The 9,343-nt window shown below is 33.9% G+C and overlaps 1 protein-coding gene across 8 annotated transcripts in view; it reads left to right on the forward strand.

Annotated features, from left to right (window-relative positions):
* Nucleotides 1-6,678: 6,678 nt before the first annotated feature.
* Nucleotides 6,679-9,343, forward strand: part of LOC128231199 (sialin-like) — a 29,863-nt gene continuing 27,198 nt past the window's right edge. For 5 of the 8 annotated variants that reach the window (XR_008260309.1, XR_008260310.1, XR_008260312.1 and 2 more), the window contains exon 1: nt 7,578-7,708. The gene's annotated coding sequence lies outside the window, so the exon portion shown is untranslated. Of the gene's footprint in view, nt 6,698-7,577; nt 7,709-9,343 lie in introns of those variants that run through there. The other 3 variants (XM_052943701.1, XM_052943698.1, XM_052943700.1) reach the window with 2 other exon arrangements.

A 9,343-nucleotide genomic window follows, 5' to 3' on the forward strand; every position in this document is an offset into this window, starting at 1 on the left:
GCCAATACACCTATAGCGCTACAATCAATGCTTAATGATATACAATTATATTGTGGCCTTTGGGATTTAAAAGTAAATATACCAAAGACTAAAATAATGATATTTGAGAGGGGAAGAAAAACAAAATATACATTTACATTCAATAATACTAATCTAGATATAGTAGAATCATTCAAATATTTAGGCATAACTTTATTTAAGAATGGAAACTGGAACAGAACGCAGAAACACACCGCTCAACACTCATTATATGCTTTGCATAATTTATTCATCGCAGTCAATCAATTAAAACTAAATACAAAATAGCAATGCAAGTTGTTTGATAGTCTGGTAGGATCAATATTAAACTATGGATCCGAAATTTTCGGATATTATCCTGCAAAAGATATATAAATTATTCATTGTAAATTTATGAGAAAGGTTCTTAAAGTAAGAAAAAGTACAAATTTATCAGCGTTATATGGTGAATTAGGAAGACATCCTATGGAAGTTCAGAGAAAAATAAATATGATACGGTACTGGGTTAAAATATTAAAAAGCAATGATAACTCATTAGTGAAAAATATATACACAATGCTTAAAACCGAAGCAAATTCTAATAACACATTTAATGGATTAAACTGGGCTTTTCAAGTGAAAACAATATTAGATGAAATTGGAATGTCTGACGTCTGGATCGAACAAGATATACAAGCTATACCTTTACAACTAATTAAACAGAGGATAATTGATATATTTATTCAATCGTGGAGTGCAGATGTGAATGGATCCATCAGATTGGCTACATATAGTTGGTATAAAAAAGAATTATTACATGAAAATTATCTAGATCTTATACAGATAGATAAATATAGGATATCATTAACTAAATTTAGAGTCTCATCCCACGACTTACTTATTGAAAAGGGAAGGCATTTTAATATACCTAGAACAGATAGAATTTGTACATACTGCAACATGAATGTCATAGAAAATGAATATCATTTTTTGTTAGTATGCCCGCATTATAATAACCTGCGAAAGGAATATTTTAAAACATATTTTTGTCATTGGCCCACAAAACAAAAATTTATAGATTTGATGTCAGCAAATACAAAGAAAAAGTTAAATTCTCTTGCTAAATTTGTATACCATGCTTTTCTTTTACGATCACGTTTAGAGTAACATATAATAAATATATATGTATGATAATATTAATTCATAAAACAATCTTAATATAACATCCAATTTGTAATTCTCTCTTATGACCTTTCACGTTTGATTATATGTGAAGCATTTTGGCTATGAATGTTGTACATTTAATGCTAAATAAATGTTGTTGTTGTTGTTGTTGTATAAACGAGCAACACATTATTGTTATTCACATGTCTCCGTTTTTAGACGATGGAGTTTGAATGGAATTAAAAAGACCCAGTCCCTGATTCTGTCTAGGTTCTCTTACGACTACATGGTGACGCAGGAAACCGACGGCTCGCTTTGGCGGCAAGATAGTTACGCGCTTGTCGATTACGCTCGTGTCCCTTTTCACTCTTCTGAAACCAATGTTAGTAAGGGCAAGCCCATATGCTATTTTTGTCGACAGAATCGTGATTGGAATTTCAAGTGTGGGTTCAAATCAGTTCTTCTACATGAATGTTTAGATTGCATGAAACATTTTAAATGTTCCTAGACAAGAATGACACACATATTATTACACTTACGATGATGATGACGATGATGACGATGATGATGATGATGATGATGATGATGATGATGATGATGACGATGATGATGATAATTGTGGCGGTGGTGTTTGTGGTGGTGGTTGTGGTGGTGATGAATATGATGAATATGCTGAATATGATGATGAATATGATGAATATGATGAAGATGATGATGATGATGATGATGATGATGATGATGATGATGATGATGATGATGATGATGATTCAAGTAAGCACATCTGCCAATAAAGAACAGTTGCGTGATGCATCTCTTATACAAATTTGCATATTTTACGAAAATGTAAACACCGGTCTCAAAAGAGTTCAATTACTTACTGTGAATCTCTCAGTATTTATGCAAAAAGCCGACCCGCTCCCCCCAACCAGTTTGTTGTTTCTGTTGTTAAAGGAAAGAAATCTTAACAGAGTATATTCGTTTTTGTCAGTGTATTGGGTACTAGTTTTTGTTCAGAAAATGTCCATTTCCTGGCGGGTTATTTGCACGTACACTCCGACCATTGCCGTAATGGTCACCCATGCCTGTGATACCTAATACTCACATGCTTGCCACAGTATCACAAGGAGGTTTTCGAATTCGACATTGAAACTGTAAGTGCACGTCTGAATACCATCACTTATTTGTGATTGTTTCATGATATCCAAAGCTTATATAGAAGTAAACGTTCGCACTGATCAATAAAACTATTCCTTTTTAAAAAATAGTTCTTCTACAAGCTCATTATAAAATTCTTATTGTATGTAGTCATACTGCTTCAGAATGACCTCAACTGACTGGTTATGTCTTGTTTCGGAATTAAAACAATAAAGCGTTGGGAGTTTTCTTAGATTTCTCGCCGAAATTGGAAAAAAATTACCATTGTCAACACCGGTAAACCTGCCCAAACCCTACTATGAAAAATGCTATTAAATTAATAAAAGAGTTTACAAAAGCTGCGTAGGTGAAAATTTAAAAAGTTGATTACTCACAAACACTTGCATTGTAGGAAAGATCAACATTTGTCAACTAGAGTGATAACCAAAGTGTTGAATAATCACAGACGCCGACTGGCCACAGATGTCGCGTTTTAGAAATAGCAACATGAGCATTGGCATTATTAAACCTGCATTCCGCTCAAGGTACAACAATGTATGGGTAATAATGTAGAAGGTACATGCGACGCAAGACTTTTCAGATATAAACTACGTTAATGAACATATCTATTGATAGACAGAATGATATTTAAACTAATTGAAGGATTACAACATCCCTGATGCTACTGATACTGACCAACATTCCGATGAAATGTTAAGGGTGAAGGTGTAATACTTTTGGAGCTACATGCGACACAATATTTTCAGCGCATTTTACATAAGGCAATAGCCGCTACCAAGCATTTTTAGATATAATGATATTTTAAAGAAGTGCAGGTACACAACCGTCCATGGTGAAAAACATGTCTATGGAATTCATGAGAATGTGTGCAATAAAATTAAAATATGTTTTCAGGTGATTGTTTTATAGAATCAAGGGACATACCAAACAAACCGAATGCGCTGAAATGGCTATGCTAATCAGCAGTATAAAGTTTCGTAAGTGTAAATGCAATATTTTCTGAAGCTACACAATAGTTTCGCTACGTGACGCGTCGAACGCACATCCTTTATAGGCCCTAGTAATCTCTTTTGGGGCTATAATGATAATTTGATAACCTTTTAATCCTAAATAAGTTTGGCCGCAATACCTCATTTCATTGATATTGAGGCTGAATGACTGAAACGTAACCATGAAAAAGGAGAATACAAAACGTTTGCTTTTATACAGTGTTAAATTCCTCAATAATGATTACAACAAATAACTGTTTTATAGCCTTTTTTTCTATTTTATACGATTTTGTGTTTTTTTATTAAAATTAAACTCAGCTTCGAAAGATTATGTGCCATTTCACAATTTAGAGTGCACTCGGTATTTTCAAAGAATGCGTTTCGATACGAAAGTGTTAAAAAGCTACATAACTATTACACACTGTACATACTATTTATACGTAACTATAGTACACGTTTGATTAAAGGATCCCAAAATATACGTCAAACGCCAAAGTTTATCAAACGGGGGCGTACCGTAGCAACTGGTAAACATATATATGTCGACGGGTTTGCAAAACACTGCAAAAATATGTTAAAGCGCATTCACCGGAAACAATTTAATTGAACAGACACTCTATAAGCTTTACGCATTTCAAAATAAAAACAGCATTTGAAAGTCGTCACGATTAATTACTCAAGTAGGACAGATTCACCTTGATACCGAATATGACACGTTTGTAATTTGCATTTTTTTCTTCAAAAAATCTTAATTATAAGGGAGTTACATATAGTACCTTTAATCCCTGTTCGGTGATTCTACGCTTTATTTCTTCTGTTTTGGCGCTCACATTCATTGATAAAAATTTAGTCGCGGGAACGGTGGTCTAATATTTTTACATGGCGGATTCGGGAGCTCGGCCCAAAACCTGAAGAGGCCAGCGTCGTTGGACGAACAAATTTCGAAGTTAGAACGTGAGGAGGATGTTTTAAAAAGGGACTTGGAATTGTTGAGCCCCAGACAGAATCCTATTCCGCAAGACATTGAAGCTCTAAAAGAAGAAAGGGATACCCTCCAACGTTTGGTTGAGGAGCGGCGTAAATCTTCCGAGGCCCGGCGATTTAGGCATGATATTGAAGAGCTAAGAGGTCAACCTTCAGCGTTGGAAGTGGCAGATTCGCAAGACCCCAGCTCCCAATCCCGACCCAGGTTTGGACCAGGTCCCAGAGAATATTCAGCTGCTGCGTTCTTCAGAATCGCTCAACCGCAGGGTGGATTCAAAGATATCGCTTGATGTATTTAACAGTGTGGAAGGTAATGTCAAACGAAAGAAAATTAAATCAGGAAAATCTTTGAAATGAACTGATATACAAGTTAAACGAGCCCAATTATTGCCTCATGCATTTGGACCTAGCCAGTTATGTAAACAGTCCGAGATCGAGTACAATGCCTTATCCATGACTCTATTTATTGTGGGGTATTGTTCAATTTTAATCGATTTATTTCATGAAGGCTCGAGGATTTCTTTGAATGAAATGGACCGCAGGATTATACATTTACGATCTATGATGTGCTTTGCACATGTGTATCAATGGAGGTACATTTTAAACATTCATCAAGAAAAATTGCTGGACATTGAAATAGAGGATATTTGTTTATTTCAGTGTACGATCTTACACTGAAATAAACAAATTTTCTGTTTCTTTTATGCTTTTTTTCGGAGTTTTAGTTGTTTTTTATTTATTTCTGAATTACCCCCCTTTTTGAAAAGGGTGGGCTTTACGCCGCTACCCGTGGTGCGCCCCTCATACATAGTTATAGCTGTCAACTTTTCTACTTTCGGTTTGCTGAGAAATAGTTCTCTGCTATTCATTCCTATAGCTTAATATTCGCTCGTTTATTATTGCAAAGCTTTATGAACAGTAAACAATGAAGTATTATTAGTGCACATATGTTCCAAAAAATAATGAAAACACTTTTTATTTTAAGATGGTCATGAATACAAAACCAAATTACCACGCCGCTATTTAAAGAATGAAAATTTGGAAGGTCAAATGTGTTAGCAAAACAAATGTGGATACTCACTGGATTTTAACCATTCTTCTTAGTTTAAGACTGCATGTACGCGTGTTTTTGTAGTAAGTTAATATTCAGTCATCTTACTGTCAGAGACCAGTCTGTTTCGATTTAAAATGTTTGTTTTCCAAATGCCACGCTAGTTTGTTGACACATTTTGAGGTGTGGGTGGGGTAAAAAATATCGGATCTATCTGTAAATTGTGTGAATTCTCCAGGAAGCTCATTTTACTTACTACAACGGTTAACAGTTCAAAATACATTTGAACGAGGATATAAAATTTTATTTATGTTCGAACAGTTGTTTTTGTCTGTAATTTGTTTGGTATGAAAGCAAATGTTCGAACATTCAGCTTCAAAGATCAGTAAAATGTTTGATAAACGGGATAACCGGTAATAAATGGTAAGTTGTTAATTTCCAATCATATATTTATTTAAATTTATAAAATATTTCTTTCTTTTTTTAACATTTTTTGACATAATTTACTGAAGTCCAATGTTCTGTTTTGATCAAGGCAAGTACATGTAACAACAAAGGAATTTAAAAGTAGTTCTGAAAGTTGATATTTTCACTCCTTATTTTGCAGTGAAAATATCAAATTTATATTTTCACTGTTGTTATTTCACTGTTAAAACCCCATATTTCATCGTAAAGCATGAAAAAAGAGGCAATCTTATATGGCACGATAGTTGTGCAGATATTGAAAGCCTGAATCTGCGACTTGACCGGGGACCTATTGCTCCCGCGACGCTCGCTTCCGTCGCTTGGATCGTCAGGAAAGCGATCGTGGTTCTGTTCCTTATGTTGCACTTCTTAATGTTTGTTTGATTCATTTCGTTTACACATCTCTAAGATTATTACACAGCATTTATATATTTTTGTTTTAATGTTTTTTTCATTTTGTTTTTCTAGTTTGTACAATGATTAGACTAAATGAAGACATAATTTGAACATTCTTTTTAAGTTGATGCGTGCTCTGATAGTTTGTTTTTGGTGTTTGTATTTGTGTTTGTGATATTAATATATTTTTTTCTATAGATCAATGTCGTTTGGGCCCTTGCCTCTTGCCCCTAAATAGGGTTTATATTTTTATATTTCGACTACTGGGCTTTTCCCTGTATTTTTATTGTATTATTGTTAATTCACTGTGATCATCATAATCCTGTTGCTGCGAAATCGTTATAATTTCCACGTCTTTCACATGTGTAACTTGGTCCCTTTTCTTATCTGTAAAACTGCTTTCATGTTGTGCAACGAACGCCCTTGAATCGAATGTTTTAATCCGGTGATCTTGAGGTAGACGACGCCGCCATCGGACCCGCCCGACAGTAGGAAGGTAAATTTAACAGTGTTTTTTTCAAACTTTTCATTCCAAGTAGTTCTTGTGAGTTAATGAGAAATCGTTTTAGGATTATTGGTAGAAAGAAAATACCAAGAGTCATTTTTTAAAGAGAGAAAGAATGACACAGCGTTTAAAATTGCATATCGTGTTTACATTGTTAAACGAACTTATTAATGTTTGTTACGTCCATATGTTTAAGTAAGAGCGAAAGTTTTGTAAGAAGCGAATAGATTTTTTTCCTGTCAGATTCACCTGACCAGGTGTTTGTGTTCAGTGCATTCGGAGCCTTCATCGGCTGGTAGCTCATAGTTTACAAAACTTATTCTTAAACTATTCAGATACACTGTATAGACTACGCGTTACGTTAACAATTAAACATTGAATTTGAATTAAATTATGTTAATAAATTATATTGAATAATAAGTTGGTTTTAGTTGTTTTAGGATTATTTTGTTAGAATACATGTGATTGCTAATGTTTAATATGTTTTGATAAGATATTGATTTTATATTGTATGTTTTGTTTATTTCATTCCTGTAGTTCGTTCTTTAGCAATGATTTTATTACATAATGTTTCAATTCACCTGTTCTACAATTGCATTAGAGTTTTAAAGCCAAATGAATATCGAGAAACTCACGCAACGCCGAGCTACATATCCGTGGGACAAATTTTGAACTAATAACTTTTTACATTTTTTAACACTGTGATATTAAAATTGAAAAGCATGTTTTTGGATTATATATTCAGATTTATTTCGTTTTTTTTTTCATTCGTTTAAAATAATGTCTTTTTTCATGCGATGTTAATTGTGACATTCAGTTAATAGGCAGCTTGCATTTCTATTGTTTTCGGCTACTCGCTACTCATACTAGATTCTGACCTCAGTATGATACTGATGTGTTTTTCTTCCGATACCACTTCGTTCTCAATGTGTGTATTGCAGTGCGTTTAGTGTAGACAGCTTGTGTGTTTAACGGATCTTATACTACTGGCATTCTTCTAGGGTATGTTTATTATATTTATTGTTTTCATTGTAAAATGCTCAGTACAGTTAAGTTAAAGTATATAAAACTCGAAACAAAGACGGAGTACCGATATCATTTATAAACTTTCCTCCCCTCCTGAAAACACCCACTTAAAAGTTAATGTAGATAAGTTATCAGTTGCACAATACTTATAGAGTAGTTTGGGGTATTCCGGATCAGTAACAACCTTTTCGCGTATTTGTAGTTCAAACCCATTGGTATGAATTATATTTTTTATATAACATGAAAGACAAACTATTCCTAAGTTGAACCAAACTTGTTTGTAACAAAATGTTAGGCTTTCATTGATATTTACACGCTTGAATAACCTTACCAATTTGGTTACTTCCGGTATAAAACTTTGTCAAAGGGTTACACTTCACTAAATTAGAAGTATATAATGTGTTTCACATTGAATTAAGAAGTTGGGGCATACATTTGTACCAGTTAATCAATGTTTTCCTATATATGCCTTGTGGACATGCCATATTCAAATTTAACAAAGGGGGCATTTTAAAAGAGAACAATGATTAACTAGATTGTATTTTAAACATACATACTAGCATTAAATAACAAAATAACACAACTTTAGAACATGCATGCATTAAGATTCCAGTTATAAGACAGGAATTAATAAATACTCACACTCATAACATCACAAACCAGGTATACAAAACAAATACTTACACTTATAACATCACATACCAGGTATACACAACAATCAAAGTTTGACTAGACTTATAAAATCACATTTTTAAAACATGATTACACACTTGAAGATTTTACCCTGTATCATCAAGCATCAGTTAACAAATACTCACACTTATAACATCACATACCAGGTATACAAAACAAATCAAAAATTGACTTGACCTTTATAAAAAATCACATTTAAAAAACATGATTACACACTTGGAAGATTTTACCGTGTTTCATTAAGCATCAATTAAACAACTGTTCTTTTCACTAAATAAATGACACGTTCATAGCTGAACCTTCTTGCATTGTTTCCAATGCTGAGCGCAACTGGGAGACAGACATTTCAAATGTTCTTGATGGACACGAGATGAAATAGGAGCATGGGATAACAGCACCCCCTCCTTTCTCGTTAAGTGCTGGCCAGGGAGGAAAGCTTGGACACGGTTCACCAGTTGTAATGGCGTAAATACTTCCCTCCTCGTCAAGAACACTTCTGAAAAACTCTGCTAATGTTCTTGGTACATGACCAATGGGAAGGCCGGCAATGTCGAATAATTTCAATTGTTTACTTTGGTCTGTAACCATGTCATGAATATGTTCATTAAATGTCTCAAGGTTTGGCAGCCACAAAAGACATGCCTCTTTGTCTACAATGTTAGTGTATTCACCCTAAGTTTAGTAGGCGGATCTGTAATAGGTGGCTTGATCTTGTAGACATGGTATCCCTTAATAACACTTTTCTCCAACACAATGGTCTTCATCAAAGTAGCATCAGTTGTGCTTGAAGGACCAGGAACTGGCTCACTGGTTTTTACCTGAAACAGAAAGTTTTTAATTGATCACTATTAAATTACGTATATTCACTAAATTTTATGTTTTTAGTAGAAAATTGAATTTGAATATTACAAAACAGGA

The sequence above is a fragment of the Mya arenaria genome, chromosome 4 (genome assembly GCF_026914265.1).
Source record: "Mya arenaria isolate MELC-2E11 chromosome 4, ASM2691426v1".
NCBI classification, from domain to species: domain Eukaryota; kingdom Metazoa; phylum Mollusca; class Bivalvia; order Myida; family Myidae; genus Mya; species Mya arenaria.